Below are 19,241 nucleotides of genomic sequence, written 5' to 3' on the forward strand. Positions count from 1 at the left end.
ATCAGTGGAATTTGATGGCTTCAAATTTGTAAATGGAGCTTGGGTTTAAAGGTGTTTTGCTATTTTGATTCCAAATAGTCCATGACCTGACTTCACCCACGTTAATGTTTGAGCTAAGTGAGGGGGCGCTGTCCAAAGTTCTGTAGGTGTTGAACTGATGCACGTACCTTGTTGGTCAGTTCAGTATAAGATTTGGATGAAATAACTGCATTTATACCTCTGGTTTTGTGACCTTGCCTAATAATATTTTACTTAAAAAATCCTAAATGATATTAGTACATATTTCATAGACATTTTTTCTAATTTTTCACTTGTTCAAAGTGTTATACTGTATTGATTTAATATTTAGCGTTTAGGATTTATATATCATCATCTTTTGATTATTAGGACAGATTCCTGCTTAATGATATTAATTTCCATTGCCATATTTAAAGAAAACAACATAGTCTTATCTGAGTGCTTTGATAACTGTAACAGAAATTAAGAAATACAAGTTAGGTTTGTAGATTTACTTGTTCCATGATGTATGAAAAAGAAATGTGGCCTATATAAAATGAAAAAGATAGGACACATCAAGTGAATTTTCTTATAAGATTCATCAAAGTTTAGCACTGAAGTGTTTTTACATATCGCATAGTCCAACCACCCATCGATGGCCAGTACAAGCGTTCAGCGTCTTCTCATGAAAGATATGTCTTCTAACTGGGTGGTCGTTGTGAAAAGGCCGAGCAAGATTGCGTTTGGAATCTTGGCTCCCACTCCTAAAATTGTATAACCCTGAGAACTTGGCTTCTGCAAGCCTAGGGTTTCCTGTTCTATAAAATGGGGATGTTAGTATTATCAAAGAGTAGTTGAGTGGATTGCAGCATCCCATTTAACTATTAGATACCTCTGACTATCAGGGGTTGTATTTGTATTGAACAAAAATCTACCTCTCTGTAGTTTTCTAACCCACTTGCTGTAGTTCAGCTCCCTGGAATTACATTAGGAAGCTGAAAATCATCTTAAAACTAAGTTTCACACTGAGTTCAATTTTTGATGTTTATGCAGCAACCTGGGCTTTGACAACTCAGTAACAACGATGTTTTATTTTCCCCAAAGATAACTATCAAATATCCAACATATGACAGGCAAGGCTATCTGGGAGTCCCCGGGCCAAAATCCGTGGTCAGAGGAGTCCCAAATATCCCAGGAATGGTCTACTCTGGTGTCCCTGCTGTGCTCAGGTGTGGGCTGGGAGCAGCTGGTGGGAAGCATGGACTCTGCAAATCCAGCAGTGGACTTCTGGGCCTCATCAGCTTGGACCTTTGGTCAATTACACCCCCTCTAGATGGAGGTCTTTAAGGCACATTCTTAAGAGTGCCACACCGTGTTTGTCCACCTTACTCATCTGTAAAAATAATATTGCTACTGGCTCTGAGGTACAATTTGCTTTGTAGCATAAAAGATAAATGTAAATTTCGGTATAGGGGAGATGGCAGCTAATAGAAGCTCCTATCTGTTTGGCTCTTTTCACATTTCCCCATGCAAGCCCCTCACCGTCACCCCCACCTGCATCATGGAAACATGCTAAACTAAGCATGGTGACGCATCAGCAAGACAAGCTCATTAAGGCATGCTTTTGACATGTGTTTTGGCTTTGTCCCTCTTCCTAGTTAATTTTCAATACAATATTAAGAATTATGTTTGTTTTTAACATGATGGATTTTCTCTCATCTTTGACTTCCTCTCTTAGAAGGGCACATGATTTATGTCTCCATCGCAAAGATGTGTGAACATGATTAGTGCATTCAATATTTTTCTTAAAAGTTCTGCAATCAGAAGTTTTTGTCCTGGTGTGTACTCACTTTCTCTTCATTCTAAGATGGTGAACGTCATTTACTTAGATTCCACTCATGTAACTTTATTGGCCATGTTCAGAGATTTTAGGCTATGTTACTCATTAAGGAGTGCAATGGAATTTCTTAAAGAAGGCCATGACAATGGCTCTATGCAGTGGCTGTAAGTAGTGTTTCTGCAGTTGTATGTAACAAGGCTCTGGACAGTCTGTCTCCTGTGACTTTCAAAGATCACCTTTGGTGGTTGTGTAAACTTAGAACAGTGGATTTGTTTTTGGATATCTCAGAGTATGATGTGGTGTCGCGTGCCTGTCACTTAACAGCAAAAGGAATGTTCTTTTTCAGCTTTGCCGTAATGCCCTCACATTCTTCAACCTGGGGTCAGTCAGCCACTCATCAGCTGATGTGGTTTTACATTTTTGCCTTGATCATTAATCACTCACTTTAAGTTCTCCTTTTGTAGAGTTTGTCGTTTGCTTCCAAAACAAACACGTTTTCTGGGCTCGTGAGAAAAGGAAAGGAGAAGGAGATTTAAAAGAAAATAATAGATAGGTTCTCGGTTATTTTTGGCTTTGTTACTAATGCTAGCTATTATCATAAAGTAAGGAATTATGATGGAGTTATTAATGAATAATCTATTGAAGGAACTTTTTCTTAAGCCCTAATGAAGACTGAATTTCCGCAAACATGACTCGATGATTCTAAGTTAAAGGGAAAACTCTTCTCTCCTAAGAGAAGAGATTATATACTGTTTCTCCTGGAAATTCGAGTGTAGATTTACATAGTCCTAAACATTCCTTTTAGCTTTACTGTGGTTTCTAGAGCAGTTCCTAATTTTTGGAGGGCTTTTTTGTCCATTTGATCACATATATCAATAAAATTACCTATTTCAGCTGATAGAAGTTTTCATTTTTATCACTCTAGGTAATAGCCAATCGTGTGTAAACATAAATACTATATTTTCCTCCTCTACATCCTGAGCCCCTTTAATAAACACCTTTGCAAAAATATATTTTATTTATGTCTTAATTAAATTTTTTCATGAGTTAGAAAAGATCATGAACTCTGGGTCGTGCATTTTAGTTGCAACTAAAAGTCTTAAGTCGATTAATTATGAGATGAGCATACAGCAGACATGGAACTTTATGACACCACAGAGTATTCAAATAGCAATATTGAAATTGCTGCTTTTTTTTTTTCTAAAAAAGTATGGCCTTTTAAATCACCTAAATAATGGCCTCTGAAATTACACAATTAAAAATATCATATTTTTTCCTGCCTGATCATTGGATAAGAGATTGGAGATTAATATTGTCTTCCAGGGGCTTAGAGTGTCCTTTTTCTTTGCTTCCTCTTATTTGTGTTGGTTTTCAGTATAAGGGATGGAGGGCTCTCTCTTAGCTTTTGGACCTCTCTAGAGGTATAGCCTAAGCTTTTGGTATTGGGTTTATATTAAGGAATTATAAAACAATTTGTTTTTTCAATATGTAAAAGTCTTTGTAAAACTAATCTATGACTTACACATGCATGCTTCACAAGGTCATGTAGACTAACTTTCACACCAGGTTAAGGTTACTTAGGAGGTCAAAAGGCATGCCAATACAAATAGAAAACATTTTATTTCATTTTAACTACCTCTCTTTTAAAAAAAATCTTTATGTAACTGACATGATCATGTAACTATCAAATTAGTCCTTATTTTTTACATATCAGTCCACAAATGCCTACCTTTTAAGGTCTGTTTTTGCTTCTGTTAAAAAAATAAATAAAGATATGTATTAAAGCAAATGAAAAACTTTTGCTGCCCTATTTTTGCATGGGAGAATACTGTAAATTAAAATTGTCTGATATTCTAATGTTCTAGAATAAAAGCAGTGAATTTCTAAACTCACATTGTTAAAATAAGTTTACAGTTGAGATACAAAGAAAATTTTAAAAACTTCCTTATCTCATCATTCTCAAATATTAATAACATTATTCTATCTCATGTGAGAGTCAAAATATGAGCAATATTGCTTTTTAGGCATGGAGTCAGGAATGCAATTATGCAGAAAGAAGTGACTGTAGGAGATAATACCAATATATCATCATATCTATAAATGAAATGAATTGAAAATTACATTTTTCAGTGGTAGTCACTGAAGCAAGAAAGAAAATTAATTGTAGTAAGATGTTATGTCTTTAAACATGTTAACTTTATTGTATCAGTTTTACTTTATTGTGTTACAATAATACCAGTAATTCTGTAAAATATGTTTTAAAATTGATTCTAAATTCAAATGAATTTAATGATCGCTACGAGGATGTTGTCTGCATATAGAATTGATAAGTTTTCGTGTGATATTTACTAAATACGACAATTATATGTACACAGTCTGCTTATTATAGTCTTGGAACTTACACAGTAAGCAGACTGACTGCCAGTGTAGAGTTTCTCCTGCTTTAGACTGTTACAATGTCAAGGTTCTCCTGTCAAATCAGGTAACGTGGCAAGTGCTAGCTAAATGACCTTGTATTACCTCTATTGTCTCTTGTGAGTCTTTGCTTCTGTGAAATATATTTAAATAATCTTTGCACTACACTGTGCTACTGTAAAACAGTTTGACTTTTCTGGATCATATCTGAAAGCTGATTAATAATATTGGTTTAATAATAAGACAAATATCAGGACTTGTATTCTCAAGTCTCATATTTTTCAAGTTGGAATCAGCACGGATCTAATATTTATTTGTCTATATAAACTAATATTTTCCTGTCTCAAGTACCAATTATTAATAATATTTGTTCTTATTGTTGTTATTATGTTGTTGCCAAGCACTGGGCTAGCGTTCTACAAAGGTTAACTGACTTAATTTAATGGTCATAATTTTGAGTTAAATACTACATACCCTCTTTTTTTTCAGGTAAGAGAATTAAAGTCAAAAGCTTGTTTAAAGGGTCATATAATCAAAGAACATACAAGAATTGATAATCAAAATTTTGATGATCTTTTTAAAGTATTTCTGATTTATTAGGAGACTTTAGACATATGCTTCAATTTTTTTCTTAATAAACTTAATGTAATAGTGTTTTAATGTATTTATGTAAAAATTTCAAGTTATTGCTTAATCTACACACACATACACGTATACATTATCCTACGAAAAGTGGAGGGAAAAGTCTCCCAAAAGTTAAGAACATGTTGTTGTTTTGAAATCCCAAATACATTGGACTGAAGTGAATCTCTTTGACGTTTTTGCAGGAACTCTTCTGCACTTTGGGAAATACGACTTAGGACAGAAAATGTAAAGCCAGGCACCATAGTTCTGATAGATGGCTAGTAGTGATACGAAGTAAGTTAACTAAATAATCTGTCCGCATCTAAAGGGGACCTTTAAATAAAACCTTGGCGATTTAGAGAAGGCGAACAGCAATTTCAGCTGGTGCAATAGAAAGCCACGTGCTATTAAGTCTTGCACAGATGCAGCTGGATACTTTTTTCATTTTTTTAAAAAAATGCATCTCCATATTTAAATGGTTACTCTATTCTTTGATTCTTCTAGGAGTCGGTCTTAAGATGTGGTGTTTTTCTGTGAAAACTTAGACACAAGCATCTTGGAAACCAAAGGACTCTAGGACTCTGTGCAGTAGAGCTGCTTTGTGAGTACCCTCCGTGTGTAAGAAGGTTTGCTTCTGTCTGGTTCTTCCAGGTCACGCTGTTTGTGGAACTGGTGGGTCTTAATGTGAATGGAAATATTGGTTTGGCTGGTGTTTCAGTCCGTTTTCTAAAATAGAATGGATGTTAAAGTTGGCACTTTTGGCGTTTACCCCTGTGATTCCATGTTCTGTGGGATCTTGGTCTACAGATTAAACTTCAGTTTCTCTGTATATAAAATAGAGCTAAATATAAACCCTTCCTTCATCAAAAGTATATTATAAAGGGAATACCTGATAAATTTCAATAATAATAATAGAAGTATATTGTTAGTAACTTATTATTAATATGAATGCTGGTAAGATAGATGTGGAGGCTGTATGTATATACTTATTTATCTTTGTCATTGGAACTCTTTTTAAAAAATAACTATATTTTGAATAAAAGTGATCATATTGAAGGGCCAGCGCCGTGGCCGAGTGGTTAAGTTCACGCGCTCTGCTTTGGCAGCCCAGGGTTTCTCCAGTTCGGATCCTGGGCGCGGACATGGCACCGCTCATTAGTCCACGTTGTGGCGTCCCACATAGCACAACCAGAGACACTCACAACTAGAATATGGAACTATGTACTGGGGGACTTTGGGGAGGAGAGAAAAAAAAAAGAAGATTGGCAACCCAACTGTTGCCAATCTTTAAAAAAAAATTAAAAAGTGATCATACTGAGATTTCTTGTATTCATAGTTGATTTGTATGGGGCTTTATTGCTTACAGTTTCCAGACTTGTGATTTAACCTAATTTGATTCTCTATACAATCCCAGTATGAAGCAGGTCAGGAGTTATTACCCCCACTGTGTAGATGAGAACAGTGATGCTCAGCCCTGTCAGTGTCTTGCGTGAGACTGCAGAACTTGTGAGAGAGAAAAGTTGAGATCAGAGGTTCTCATAACCAGTCCTTGCTCTTTTCAGAAACTGTATCTAATTAGTCAAATTTCCTTTTTTGCAGTTGGGTTGTTGCATATTTTAACTGTATTATAAGAGTAGTGTGATAAATTTACAAAGTTCTATCCCGTTTGTCATGAACGATTCCTAGACCAACTGTATGGGTATATTCTGTCTTGTACCTCAAGTTCATGAACTAATCTTGGTATGTCCATGTGGTAGGCAGAAGAGTGACTTCTCACTTCCTAATCCCTGCACCCCATGAATGTGTTATGTTACTTGGTGAGGGAGAATTAAGGTTGCTAATCAGATGACCTTGCCATTATCCTTGATTGTGTGCTTGGGCCCAATGTAATCACCAGGGACCTGCTAAATGAAAGAAAGCTGGCAGCATGGAAGGGACTCAGCCTGACCTTGATGGTTTGAAGATGGAGGAATGCAGCCACAAGCCAAGGAATGTGGGTGACTTTTAGAAGCTGGAAAAGGCAAAGAAACAGATTCTCCCCTTGGCCTCCTACTGACACCTTAATTTTAGCCCAGTGAGACTTCTGACCTCTGGAACTATAAGATAAGAGAGTTTGTGGTAGTTTTCTTATAACAACAATAGAAAACTAATACAGCCTGACACTGTGAGATTAGGGGAAGTTTGAAAGTAGAGTGGTTTATGCTGGGGTGACATTAGGTCAATCATGGGGGTAGTTGCCCCTTTGTTTTTTTAATTTTGTCCCTCACTAAGTGTATGATTGTTGAGGTGGGCGTAGTATGTCATATGGTTCCTTTTGGATCGGTGGTTTACTGTGGGAACAGGCTTGTGCCTGCCTGTTCCTTAGTAGTAAGAGCACAGACTATAGATCCTGAGCATATGAATTCAAATCCTGGCTCTGATTCTTCCTAATAATATTCTGCTCGAGCATCAGTTTTTTCATATTTGAAATGGGACAGCAAAAAGCATCTTCTTCTTAGGGCTGCTGTGAGAAGTAACTGTGTCAATTTATAATAAGTACTTAGAACAGTACCTAGCACATAGTAGGTAGGGGCTGTATCAGTATTAGCTATTGTTATTATTGTTACTTTTATTCCATAAATACTATATTCTCTAGACTCATAGTCTTTTTTTCACATATAGACAAGAGAGTGTCCAAAACTTTGGGGTGAATGCCTCTGGGGTAGAGTCGTTTTAATGCCACTAAATTCTGTCAGTTTCATAATCTGTTATTTAATGTAATTTTAAAAATTTCTTGTACTTTGAAATAACTCTCTTTCTTGTCTGCTCTCATTATCACAAATCTGTAGATAGAGCACATTTTGCATATTCTATAATAATTCACTTTAATTTGTCTATTTTAGGTGTCTTATATTGTGAGTCTTTAGGTTTGTTTTCATGTCACTATTTAAGCCTGCAAATTTCTTGGTACTAGGAAAAATAGGCAGCACCCTATAAAAAGAAGTCCTAGATAAAAAAAAGTACTTTGCAAGTGAGAAAAACCTAGTCTGAATGTTGAATTTTCAGACATTCTTCTAAGAGAGCAGCCTCTGAAGCCGATGGATGGAAATTGGTGCTTCTGTCAATGCCGCATTCTCCGTGTCGGGCAGTGGTGTAGTGGGTTTTCTTTAGGCCTGGTACAAGCGTGTATTTGATCAACCTTTCAGACTTGGCTGCAGTAGCTATATCCAAGGCACAATATATTAATTAATTCAGTCAACATGTGTTACCCACCTCCCAACGCCGATGGATGAATGATGTCTGTTCAAGGCTGCCCCGTGCAGTGGGGAAGCACCAGTGATCCCTAAAATAGCGTAGATTCTAGTAGTAGAGTTAGGCAGGAAGGTAAGATCTGTCTACTCTGTCTAGCCACGCACACACGAAGGCCAGTGGCGGCATACTGTGATTTCTTATATAGATTTTAATTGTGCATTGCTCTTATGGAATAGCTTGTCTGTGCCTGTTTTTTTGATTTCCTAGGTTTTCTCTAGCCATTGGATACTTAAAAAACTATAATCACAGGCCTATTGAGTGTGTGGTTTAGAAACAGACACCAATAATCACATTGTGTGTTTTTAGTTAAATGAGGTTTCTGTTTTTCCCCAAATACATCTGGCATCCTAGTGATGCCTGTTAGTCAATGCCTTCAACTTCTATTTCACAACCGCACGCCTCCCACGCTTCACTAATTGGCATCTCATTTGCCTGGATACAGCTAAAAGTCACAGAAAATTAGGGGGTGCTTTCTGCAACGCATTTAACTATATGGAAATATAGAGATCTTGTCTGGCCTCACTAACTTTTGAACACTGAACCCACGAAAGATATCACTCTTTCTTGCTTGTGCTTTAACTTGAATCCAGTAAGACAGAAGGGTACCAAAAAAAAAGATAAATTATTTGAACAAAATCTCACTGGGATGAATTGGTGGAAGATTTCAAATAAATTACATACCAAATACCTTGTCATGTCATCTTTACCTCTATATGCCTTTCCACCTTGAAACCACACTGAAAAATTAGTAAGGTAGGTAAGCTGAGCTGCCCAGCAATCTTCTCCCTGTTAAAAATTCCACTAACTGGGGCCAGCCCTGGTGGCCTAGTGGTTGAGTTCGGCATGCTTCACTTTCCCGGCCCAGGTTCGGTTCCCAGGCATAAACATACACCATTCTGTTAGTGGCCATGATGTGCTGGCAGCCCACATACTGAAAAATAGAGGAAGATTGGCATGGATGTTAGCTCAGGGCAAATCTTCCTCAGCAAAAATAAAATAAAATAAAATAAAATTCCACTAATTCACTAGCTGTGTCCTCATTTCCTTTACACAGACTGTGGATCCTGTGGGTTGAAGTCAATGCTGATGACTAAATAATTAGGCTTTCTCTTTCAGGCTGAATTGGCCAGATTTATATATTTTTGGCAGTCCTAAACTTAGGAAAATTTTTAAATTAAATTTTTAATCCTCTCCATTCAAATTATGGTCCATAAATAATGAATTGAGAGCTCCTGTTATGAGCAAATCAATCACATTTGCTAATGTGTCATGGAAAACCTAGTTGATAATGAGTATACTGCTTTCAGATACAGGGGAATGTTTCTCTGATATTGGCCTTTAATCAAGTGCTAATATTTCTTAACAGCTTTGTGATGTTATGGCAGATGCCTCAAGTAGGTAGTTTTATGATTTTGGCCCTTACCTATAGTATATGTCAATGCATGTAGTGATGAGTTAAATTATATACCATTCTCCAGTATACAACTCTAATAATACTTTATATCTCTATTTTGGCTTTACTAATTCTGGCTTGTTAACAATATATGAATTCATCTTTCATCATGCAAGAGTGACTGTTTGAGAAAAGAGAACTGTCTTATTTATCCTGGCATCTCTGCTATTCATGACATAATAGCTTTGTATGTAAGCTGCTCACTAAATGTTGGTTAAGTTGATTAATTAACACAAGGAAAAAAATAGATTCAGCTAGTGCCTTCGACCCATTGACTTAGTTCTTAAAACTGATGCTGAACTGTTCTAATTTGAACTTGTCTCCAAAACTTAGTCTTTCCTTTTGTAGGAGCAGAACCTGACCGAGCAAAATTGTCACATGGTACAGACCAACCCAGAATCCACCTCCTCTGTAACAAGGCACATGTGGAAAAGGGAGGCCAGAGATGTAGGTACTGAGCTTGCTTAGGTTTTTTCCTTCCACATTCTGCAATCGGATGTGGAACAGACTGAAGTGTTGTTTTACCAGAAGTGTCTCCCTGAGGAAATATGAAGCCGGTAGGTAGGTGGGAAGCTGAGACTTAGAGACATTTGGTAATTAGTCCAAGGTAAGGAGTAGAGTGTAGGTCCGAACCCAAGCTTTCCAACACTAACTCAAATTCTTTTTTTTTTAAAGAACTTCTAGAAGAGAGTGAAGAAAGACAGAGGAGTCATGCTACACCGTTGTGGGAAATAGCTGGTTCCCCACGGGGTGAAGCCTAGGGAGGAGGCTGGGGCCTGTCGCAGGGCCAGACAAAGGCAAAGAAAGCCCATGTACTCTGTCCGCTGCTGATGAGGACACTAAGAAAGTCGAATCCAGTCAGGGAAACCAGAGAGGAATCAAACAATTGGCTCCACAGAACTTCTATCAAGTCCTGGGACATGGTTATGACTTCCATAAGCTGCCTTTGCCATATGGCTTCCTGTTACTTTTCTTTTTACCCCCCAGCTTTATTGGGATATAGTTGCTATATGACATTGTGTTAGTTTAAGGTGTACAGTGTGATGATTTGATACACATATATAGTCTGAAATTATTGTCACAATAAGGTTATCACGTCCATCACTTCACATCATTACCATTTTGTTGTTGTTGTTATGGTGAGAACATTAAAGCTCTGCTCTCTTAGGAACTTCCAGGTATATGATACCAGGTATAGTCACCAGGCTGTGCCTTAGATCCTGGAACTTATTCACCTTATAACTGGAAGTTTGTACCCTTTGACCAACATCTCCCCGTTTCCCTCACCCCTCAGCCCCTGGAAACGTCCGGTCTACTCTCTGTTTCTGTGAGTTTGATATTTTTAGATTCCACATGGACATGAGATCGTATCATATTTGTCTTTCTCTGTCTGACTTATTTCACTCAGCGTGATGCCCTCAAGGTCCATCCATGATGTCACAAAATACAGAATTTCAATCTTTTTTATGGCCGAATAATATTCGTATATATTATTATATAGATCACATAGATAAATGTATATATAGATCACATTTTCTTTATCCATTCATTCATCAGTGAACACTTAGGTTGTTTCCATGTCTTGGCTGTTGTGAAAAATGCTGCAATAAACATGGGAGTGCAGATATCTCTTCAAGATCCTGATTTCAATTCTTGTGGATAAATATCCAGAAGTGGGATTGCTGGATCAGATGGTAGTTCTAGCTTTAATTTTTTTTTTTTTTGTGAAGAAGATTGGCCTGAGCTAACATTTATGACAGTATTCCTCTGTTTTGTATGTGGATCACTGCCACAGTGTGGCTGACAAGTGGTATAGGTCTGTGTCTGAGATCCGAACCCGTGAACCCTGGGCCACCGAAGTGGAGCGTGCCGAACTTAACCACCATGCCACCAGGCAAGCCCCTATTTTTAATTTTTTGAGGAACCTTATACTGTTTTCTATAGTGGCTGTACCAATTTGCATTCCCACCAACAGTGCACAAGGGTTCCCTTTTCTCCACATCCTTGCAAGCATTTGTTATCTCTAGTCTTTTTGATAATAGCCATTCTACTTTTCTTATTTATATTCCATGGCCTCAGCATTTGAAGGTTTTATACTTTCATTCAAAATAACTTAATAAATTTTTAAAGGTTTTTATTAACTTTTACTAAAGCTATAAACTTATTTTGAGATGTGGAAGAATCTCATACCTGGTGAAGTGTGCCCGGGCCAGTAGATGTAATGTTGCCTTAAATTCGTTGACTCGTCTTGTTAATGTCTAATGCCTTTGTAGTGTTTTTAAAACCGGGAGAAATAATGGCTTCTGATTTACTAATGGCAGTGAAAAGCCAAGGCACATTAAAACACCAATGTTAGTATTATTGGTTATAGTAGTAGATGGAAACGACACACTTGATCATCGTATTTTATGACGTATGTCCTGGCATATCTGTGTGTGCACAGATGGTTGTGGTGTGTGGGGGCTGGAAAGGGGAGGGGAGGCCTTATTGACCAGTTTTGACTAGCAGTGTGCTGCGGTCTGAGCTTGTATTAACTGCACAATTTAAGCAAAGATATGGAGGCTTTACTCAAATAGATTGGATGCTGGAATAACAACTGGAAGCTGCCAAATTTACTGAAATTAAATGGTTTCTGTGGGAAAGAAGAAAAGGAGACATTGGAGTCCTTGTGGAAGTAGAATGTACAAGGATTGGCAACTTCGACTTGATGATAGAGACGGGAGACGGTACTGCTGAGTGAGACCCAGCTGAGTCGCTTGCAGGACGCTGGTGCGTTTAATAGACAGCTGTGAGGCCACAGAGCACGCTGAGGCTGATGGCAGGGGGCTAAGTGGAATCAGAGGTTCTGAGCTAGAAAGATATTTTTAAAGCACTCTCTCTCTCTGAACGTGTTTCCTGTATCAGCTGAATATAGTGAGATCTATTGTCTGGATAATAGTCGAAGAAGGAAGGGTCTCAATGCTCCATCTACTCAAATCGCTCTTCCAATAATTCTGTTCTAGGGTGAGCCACTGCCAGCAGCAGAAAGAGGGAAATCGTTGAAATGGTAGAATTCTTGTGTATTTGTGTTTAGGACCACCTTGCTCCTGTTATGTTTTCCTGTGGCATCCTGAAAGCTGAAAGGAATTCATTGTTCTCTGAAAGCAAATTTAACTGAAGGCTCTTTTCCTTTTATTCTTCTCAACCTTAAAAAATAGATTCTTTTTCACATTATAAGAAAGAAAAAAATTTATCCAGATGAGGAAAACAATCCATTAGAAGATCCCCATCGTGTTTATGAGGCATTTGATTTTTTTGTTTTCTGAATGCTTCCCTGATGTTTCTCACCCAAAACATAAACCTGAGCTTTCTGCTGTGTGGAATTTCATGCAGTTTTTATTCAGATGAAAAACTTGGGTTTTCCAAATTAATTCAGTGGTCACTCCTTAGCCATAATGCAAAAAACATCCAAATCTCACAAGGGACATGTGCAAATGCTACATGGAACTTGGGAAAATGCTATAAACAGATTCGTCGCCGAGAACGTATTGTCATGTTTCAAACGCAGAATTAATAACCTGGTACAAGAGCACACATGCTCTTCATCAAGGTTTTCCCCTGAGGCTGTATTTCCTGTCTCTCCTGTCCCCATATTATTGAAGAATTTTCAAAACTGGAATCAAAAAAAGAAAATCTCACATTATCATATTTTTTGAATTTCTCTTGAGAATTTGTAACCTTGGCAAAAGTCAGTCACCTTCAGCCTTTTCTCCCCAGGGCCCTTGGGGAGCAAATCTGTTTTGCATTTGGCTTTTCTTTACTCAGAGGTTTATATGTAGCAAACACGACGGTCTGCATTTATGTCACACCCCCAAAGCTCAGTTGTTCAACTTTAATAACGTGGTTGCTCAATGCTTTAACTAATGTATTTCTTGTAAAAAAAAAAAAAAAAAGATGAGTCAGATTGTTGAGGCTTTTACTCATAGATGACATAGATGTCAAAAGTTGCATATTAAAGTTGATTAATAATATTTGCTATTTTTTGAACTTCAGCAAACAATTTAAATTAGGTAATTTCAAATTTTTGGTACATATGCTAAAAATATGTATTTAAGATGTTAAAATAATGTAGTAGGAGAAATATCTTATGTGAAGAAAAATAAATTCCACATTTAGAAAGCAAATGAATAATTTATAATTAGAGCTCTAGTAAACTCGAGAAAAGTTTACTTTTCTAAGAGGCCTTGTAAAGATAACAGACCATGATTTCTATCACTTGGCTAGTAATTTTTTAAGGATTTAATATTATATTAACTATAAGAAAAAGCATACAAAATAAGTACAAAAGACATTGTTCACAGTCTTGCCAATTTTAATCTTTATAGATCTTATGTTATCAAGTTACTTTCTTGATATAATAATTTTTACATATCAAACAGATATATCTTTGTATTTCTCTTCTTATTTAACTTTAGAACTTTTATAATACTATATAAAAAATATTAATCATGCCTATGAGAGCTTTTTAAATTTAGCCTTCTTGGTATAATTAATATCATGTTTACTTAATAAAGTGAATAATCATTTATTTGCATAAAAGTGAGTCTTGTTGTCATATTTGCATTATATAAAAGTAGTTGATGAAGTGAACAACTTTATTAAATTTTGTTCTAACTTTTTTGAAAAAGAAACGACTTTGAAGTGTAACTACAGAGTACAAAATGAAGTTATTGTTAATTGATTAATCACCTATCTTACATCAGGTAGTTTTGTCCCAAATAAATGTATTGAACACTTAGTAAGCACTTGCTTTGCTGTGTTGAGACAAAGGTATTTGAAGAGTTCTCAGTAAAGATGCTGTCTACTTTTGATTGTCAAATGTACTATATAATTGTGAAACCCATGGTACAATTTGTTCGTTGTATGAAAACCTCAGTGTATGTCTAATTTTGTACTAGGCAAAATTTTCTAATGCTTTTCTTTTGTTTCATTTTATTTTTTGAACTTGAGATTTTAACAAAAGACAAAAAAAAATCATGTCTTGTATTGTACAGGCATTGCTTTATTTGTTTAAATTGGAGAAAACGTCCAGAGATTATTTATGTTGTTTCTGGTTATTGTAACCATTATATACATTTAGAGATGCAACCTATTAAAATCTTTGGGAATTGTATTTTACAACTAGCTATTATTGCTTAGTGCCTAGGTCTAAATAACAGTATATTTCACATGGGAAATCAAAGGCCCCTCACCCACTGAATGTGGAAAGGCTGGCCTGCTGTTTAATGGAGAGGAACATGGATTTGGTTCCAGACAAACTAGAATTGGAATCCAAGAACTAATATTTATCAGCTGTATGGCCTTACATAAGTAGTCAAAACTCTGAGCTTCACTGTCCTCATGCTTAAAGTTTGTGTCATAGTGTCTATCTTACTTAGTTTAGAGAGTGAGGTCATGGATGTAAATTGTTTGGTAAAGTAACCTACCTAGCATTTGAGAAATACCCAATAAATGATGGCCTTCCATTTCTGCAAAGTTTACTGTAATTTCTTCAAATATAAAATGGCAACACCGACCCACATCAGATTCACCCTCACACTCTTAGGTGAGGACCCTTTGTGGCGGGACATGCGTTTGCAGAATGGCTGGCTGAGGAAGGAGTGTACTGTGTGATCAGGAGCAAAACAAAACTACCCCTCAAGGGCTCCAGCACGTGGCCTTGACCTCTCCATGCCTGTTCATCACTTACTGAGATATCTGCCCTACACTCGGTGAAGAGTCACTGACATACTAATTTATGTATTAGAGCACTTTGCAGTGTGTTCTATACGTGATATTAAATCACACGCTGGTAGGTACACTTGAAAATGTGTTTATTTCAATGTTAGAGAAAGAGAATCAGAAGATTAAATGTAGCAGTTCAAATCACCAGACTTGGTCACCTTCTGTGACCCAGGATATAGTTCAAGCCAAGTTAACTTTACAGTGTGAGAAGTACGAACTAATTGTGCATGTCAAAATAAGTTCCTGGAAGAGAGAGAGGGTTACCTTTTCCCTGATTGAGAGAAGAAGGAGGGAAGGCTGAGTAGGCGATCTCTTGAGATACTTGTGCAAGCTTGCTTCTGGCTAAAAGTTAATGATCAGTTGCCTCTGTTCTCAGCTCTGAGCCCTGAGAAAAGGGGCAAATTCCTGCTCTCTCTCTATTCAGGTAACTTAAATTATACAAATTGTACTCCTGTTTAAGCTATACTTGGGATTATAGCCTTTTTGTTTTTAAATTCCTTTGATGTGAACTGATTTCATGTTCTAAGCTTAATGAAAGAACAATGAAAAACTCTATAAATTTTGGCTGATAGAAAAAGATTTTGCTTTTCATTTGTACCAAGTTAATCCTTGTGAGGTATTCTGTGCTTGTGTTAGGGGAACAGAATTTGTAAATGTTTTTATAAAACTAACTCATGTCATTCTTAAACTCTTAGCTGAAAGATGTATCAATCATAATTACTTAAAATAACATAGTACGTTATGTAGTCAGCCAAGTCTTCATTAGTAAGGAAAATTTTTAAAGTTTGCTTCCCACTGAAATTTTTTTTTTTAAAAAAAGATTGGCTCCTGAGCTAACAACTGTTGCCAATCTCTCTCTCTCTCTTTTATTTTTCTGTTTTTTCCTCCCCAAATCCGCCCCGTACATAGTTGTATATTTTAGTTGTGGGTCCTTCTAGTTGTGGCATGTGGGATGCCACCTCAATGTGGCCTGATGAGTGGTGACATGTCCGTGCCCAGGATCCGAACCAGCGAAGCCCTGGGCCGCCAAAGCAGAGCACGTGAACTTAACCACTTGGCCATGGGGCCGGCCCCCCCACTGAAATTTTGAAAAGAACACAATCTTTAATCACTAAAATTTCATTTTTACTTGATGTTATATAACAATATCAAAAGTAATCTCATTTTTCTTCTAAATCATAATGGTTTATAAATGTCTTTGTGTACTTTGCTGAAAATATTGTAAATGGGTGTTGTTATAGGGCTTAGGTAATTTGTTCCCCAAACATTCGTGATTATATTATGGTAAGATATGAAGTTATTGTACGGTTATATTTCAGGTGATGCCATCTGTATAATTTAGTTATAATTAAAGTCATTGCTTATTAAATTTTACAGTTTTCAAAGCTGATATCTAAAAATAAAAGTATCTGCTCCATACATTTGCAGAGTAATCATATTCTGCATTGAGCTTCTGATATAAAGAGGTACGTTGGTTAGGCCTCTGGAGCCACAAATTGGATGACTTTATATGGAAAGTTTCAGTTCTTTCTAAAGTGTCTGGCCATTGTTGCCTTTATTCGGCCATTGTCCAAGGCCAAGAAAACTTGTTTTAATTGTATTTAGACTCAAGTGATAAAGACAAGTAGACATCAAAAGCTAAATGTTATTGTGGTATGGCATATGCACTTTTCCATTTATATTTCTCTTGAACTAAAATTAAATGTCAGACAATGGTTGATGATTTTGCAATTGAAATTTAGAGCTAGGAGGCACCTTGTAGGACATCACATTTTGTATATGAGGCACTGGGGACAGCAAGGGAATGCACCAACAGCGTTTGGGAGTGCTGGAACCAGAATCAAAGTCTATCTACTGAGCAACAAGGAGAGTTAATGTGTCATTATGGTGTATTAGTCAGTGCTCATGCTGTTGTAGAAAGGGAAATCATATTTTATCCCTTAATACAGTTCCATTTGGAGGTATAGCTAAGTAAGCACTGGCATTTAAGGTATAAGTGGGTAGCGATATTTTCCAGATTCAACCTTAGCATTGCTAAAATTTGTGTATCAATTTATTATAATTTATATTATCCACTCCTTCTGTCTGTGTATGAATTTCCTTAGGTATATGTAAGTTCTCAAGGTTAGAGAAGAGAATATTGCCACTGTTCATTTTGATACACAATAAAACCGTGCTGACAGGTTCATCATTTACAAGTTAAATGTTAAGTGGCTAAAGTTTCACTAATTAAGGAAACGTAAAATATGGGTAAAATCAAAATATGAAGATAAATATGAAGCATCTTTGTTTAAAGTCTGAAACAATCCACGTGCAATTTAAAGATAAAAGAATTTTTTGACTTATGATGATTAAAAAAATTGTTTGAGACCCTAACAGTGAATAAAGTGGTTTTTTGAAGTTGAGTATGTATAGATTTCCTATCATGTTTTGAGTAGACTTTTCAGTTCGTCTTTCATTATTTGATATTTATATTCAGAACCTTGCTTGCGCATTTTAATATGTAGGTGTTATTCTAATTCACTCTGCTCCTTGAATATTCACCTGTTTCTCAGTTTTCTATTGAGAGTGTGTAAATCAAGTTACTATCAAAAAGTATGTCTATTTCTTTAGCCCATTATCAGATATACACCATGAGTTTCTAGAAAATTCAAGAAGGCCCTTTGGCAGTTACCAATAAATATTCACACACGCATGCAAGCTCACACACAAACACACACGACCATCTAAAAGAGAGAGGAACAGAGAGTGTCAGTGCTTGCAAGCCGTAAAAGGTGTAGGTGTCAGAAACCTGGCTCCAAGTCAAACCCGGCATCACAGTTGACTCGCTTTGCAAATCAGGAATAAATCACATAACCTGTCAGAACCTCTGTTAAGTGAGCTATAAATGGGCCTTATGACAATAATAATAGTGCTTCCTTCACTTGGTTAGTACGAGAATCATGTGAATTCATATAAAACTTCACCTGGTAGACTGTAAATCCTATTGAACAGTTCCTAGGGCTGCCATAACAAAGTGCCACAAACTCGGTGGCTTAAAACAACTGAAACTGATTCTCTTTCAGTTCTGGAGACTGGAAATCTGAAACTAAAGTGTTGGCTAGGCTGTACTTTCTTGGAAGCTTCTAGGAGAGTTTTCTTTCCTCTCTGCCTTCTGATAGACCCAGACTGTGGGAGCATAGCTCCAATCAGTGCCTCCGTCTCCACGTGGCATTGTCCCTTTGTTCTGTATCTTCATATGGCCAACTTCTTATAAGGACACCTGTCATATTGGATTAGGAGTCCATCCTACTCCAGTATAAACTTAGTTTAGCTTATCTTAATTACATCTTCATTGGCCCTATTTCCAAATAAGGTCACATGCTGACATGTTGGAGGTTAGGACTTGAGCATATCTTTCCCAAGACTCATGTCCTTCCCATGTAAAAAATTTGTTCACCCAGTCCCAACATCCCCCAAAGTCTTAACTATTCCAGCATCAACTCTAAATCGAAATTCTACCTAAATCACTTATGAGTGAGACTTGGGTTGTGGTCTGTCCGGGGGCAAAATTCCTCTCCATCTGTGGACCTGTGCAGCCTAGAAAACAAGTCATCTGCTTCCAAGACACAACCACACATCAGACATAGAATAGACATTCCCCTTCCACAAGGGAGAAACTGGAGGAAAAAAGGGTCGCTGGTCTAAAGCAAGTTTGCAACTTGGCAGAGAAAATTCCATTAGGTTTTAAGGCTTGAGAACAATTCTCTGTGGCTGATGCTCCGTCCTCTGGGCCTGCTGGGTGGCCCTGCCCTATCAGCCCTGCCTCCTGGGGTGGAGGAGGTGGCCCCACCCTCTGGAACTGAAGAAGTCCTTAGC

The 19,241-nt window shown here is 37.0% G+C and overlaps 1 protein-coding gene across 12 annotated transcripts in view; it reads left to right on the top strand.

The window, feature by feature from the left end:
• The window catches only part of SLC16A7 (solute carrier family 16 member 7), a 266,294-nt gene that overhangs the window by 155,635 nt on the left and 91,418 nt on the right, over positions 1-19,241 (top strand). For 10 of the 12 annotated variants that reach the window (XM_070495154.1, XM_044755626.2, XM_070495156.1 and 7 more), the window contains one exon: positions 5,381-5,477. The exons of 1 other annotated variant lie outside the window; for it this stretch is intronic. The gene's annotated coding sequence lies outside the window, so the exon portion shown is untranslated. Of the gene's footprint in view, positions 1-5,079; positions 5,171-5,380; positions 5,478-19,241 lie in introns of all 12 variants that reach the window. One more of the 12 variants, XM_070495151.1, reaches the window with a different exon arrangement.

This window comes from Equus asinus, chromosome 22 (assembly GCF_041296235.1).
Source record: "Equus asinus isolate D_3611 breed Donkey chromosome 22, EquAss-T2T_v2, whole genome shotgun sequence".
NCBI lineage: Eukaryota > Metazoa > Chordata > Mammalia > Perissodactyla > Equidae > Equus > Equus asinus.